The sequence below is a fragment of the Macaca mulatta genome, chromosome 10 (assembly GCF_049350105.2).
Source record: "Macaca mulatta isolate MMU2019108-1 chromosome 10, T2T-MMU8v2.0, whole genome shotgun sequence".
Lineage (NCBI taxonomy): Eukaryota > Metazoa > Chordata > Mammalia > Primates > Cercopithecidae > Macaca > Macaca mulatta.
The window spans coordinates 37,327,501-37,329,787 of record NC_133415.1 but is presented as its reverse complement, the minus strand read 5'-3'; positions in this window follow the sequence as shown (position 1 = coordinate 37,329,787).

Below are 2,287 nucleotides of genomic sequence, written 5' to 3'. Positions count from 1 at the left end.
GTGTGTGTATATATATACATCTATCTATCTATCTATCTATCTATCTATCTATCTATATCTATATGGCAACCCTTTTTTTTTCGTTTTGTTTTTTGGTCGCCAGTAGCTGCTCGCTCGAGTGTCCAGTTCATGCGTTCCACCTTTTGTTGAACTTTGTGGCCGATAGGCTGCGTGTAACCTCTGTTGTATTGTTAACAGTCTTGTTAAATCTTGCACTATTCCAGCTACAGCTACAAATGCTGGCCTATTGTCTGACTTTAAAATCAGAGGTAGTCTTAAACCTGGGGATAATGTCTTTTAACAGTACTTTAGTCACTTCTTGTACTTTTTCTGTCCTGGTGGGGAAAACTGTAACTTACCCTGAAAAGGTGCAAACAAGCACTAGCCTCCAGCAGGGGGCAGTCCTGTAAAGTCTATAAGCAAGTTTTCACAAGGTATGGCTCTTTTTCCTGTTTCAGTTTCTTAGAGGAGGAGTTCCCCCCTCCCCCCATCCCCACCCCCACTCCGCCCCTTTGTCACTGTATCTAGTGGCTGAGCCTTCAGTGAGAAATTGGAATCCAGATACGGCAGAGTCTTGCTGTTTGTAACTTCTAATGTGACCATGGGCTCCTGGGAGCCTAATGAGAAGGTGCCTAGTCTGCCCTAGTCTTTACATTCTTCAGCTCCCGTCAGCCTGATCAGATGAGTGTCTGGTTCCTCCAAGGTGCAGCAGCCCTTGGCCGATGGCCTCTTTGTCTTGCGGCCTTGGCCATTTCCTGTATTGCCTTCTGAACATTTACCCTTCTAGAGTCTTTTTTTTTTTTTTCCATCTCGCACATTAATCTCTCTCTAGCCTTGTCCGGCTCTGGAATCCTTGCCTAACTTGACTTCGGTCATGTCTACATCCACGTCCGCGGCCTCTCACAATGCTGCTTCCCCCCCCCGCGTTCTCACGCTCCTACGGCCAGCTGGTGGGGCCCGAGAAACGGCACGGGCCCTGCCCCCGCCCACGCACTGCTGTCTGTCTCTCCTGTTTTCTTTTGATTCTCTATCTTTACACTTGCTTTTAGTCTTTCTTTTTCTTTTGCTCTTTTCCCTCTTTTCTAGAGTTTAACAGGCTCTTTTCTTTATACACTTGGAGGGTGAAACAGGCATACCGAGAGTCAGCGTAAATGTTTACAGTCTTACCCTCACCGAGTTCTAAGGCCCGGATTAAAGCAATGAGCCCAGCTTAACGACAGCGTCCAGGGTTACCACCGCATATTCTGCACATCTCTCCCCTCGTGGGTTGGTGAAGCTGTTCCCGTCCACGCATAGCTCCTAGTGTACTGATGCCCAAGGCTGGTCCCGGAGGTCAGATCTGCTAGAGTACACTGGAGTCCAACACCTCTACACAGTCATGCTCGACAGGGCTCTAGCTGTCGGGAGCAAGGCGGTGGGTTCAGGGTGTTCCCAGTTTAGTAGCTCAATGGTTGAAAAGGGCTGATAGATGAAAGTCTGTTGCCCACCCCCCTCCCCCCGGGATGTGGGCCTGGTCATTATAATAGACAGGTCCTCGTATCTCCCTGAGAGGCATTTACAGAGCTCGAGTAAGACCAGATCTGAGATGGCCCACTTGACTATCTCGACTTCTTTCCTTGGCCTCTGGAGGCTCCGATCCTTCCCTTCGAGGTGAGACCTGGGGCGTGTCAGCTCCTGAATCTCATTTCTGAGGGGGTTGTTGGCCTCGGTGAAGCGGGGTAGGCTGGGAAACATGGAGAAAGAATCTGTGTTATCTCTCGTGGCTCCCGTAAAAACTGGCTTCTCTTGCCGTTTCCTGGGACTCCCTTTTTAAAAAAACTCTGTGTCTGCCGGCGAAGCCGCTCTTACTTTTACTTTTGGCTATTTTGCACAAAGTTGTTAAACAGGGCTAAATTAACGCTGGCTTTGTCTATAATCTATTTCGCCGTGAGTCCATATAAAGGAATTTGATCTAGGTACACAGGCTGTCCTCCGACCCCGTCACCACCTGAACTACACGGCCAATTGTTCTCTGCCTGTAGTTCCTTCCGTGGGCCATCCAACAGCAGAAGAGGGCAATTCTAATTCACCCAGAGTTCGTGACCTCTAGGGGGTTAACTGAACTCTATAATCTCCTGCAAAACCTTTTGTAAGGTTCTGTAACATGCATTTTAGTAGGGTAAGTTGTGACGACTTGATGACTTTCCTTTTATTTTTCTTTTTGAAACGTTTTTAAGAGGGCTCCTAGCAGAGTGGGCTTACTTTGTGTCTGACCTATGTTTCTCTCGAGACGAAACAACATTCACCC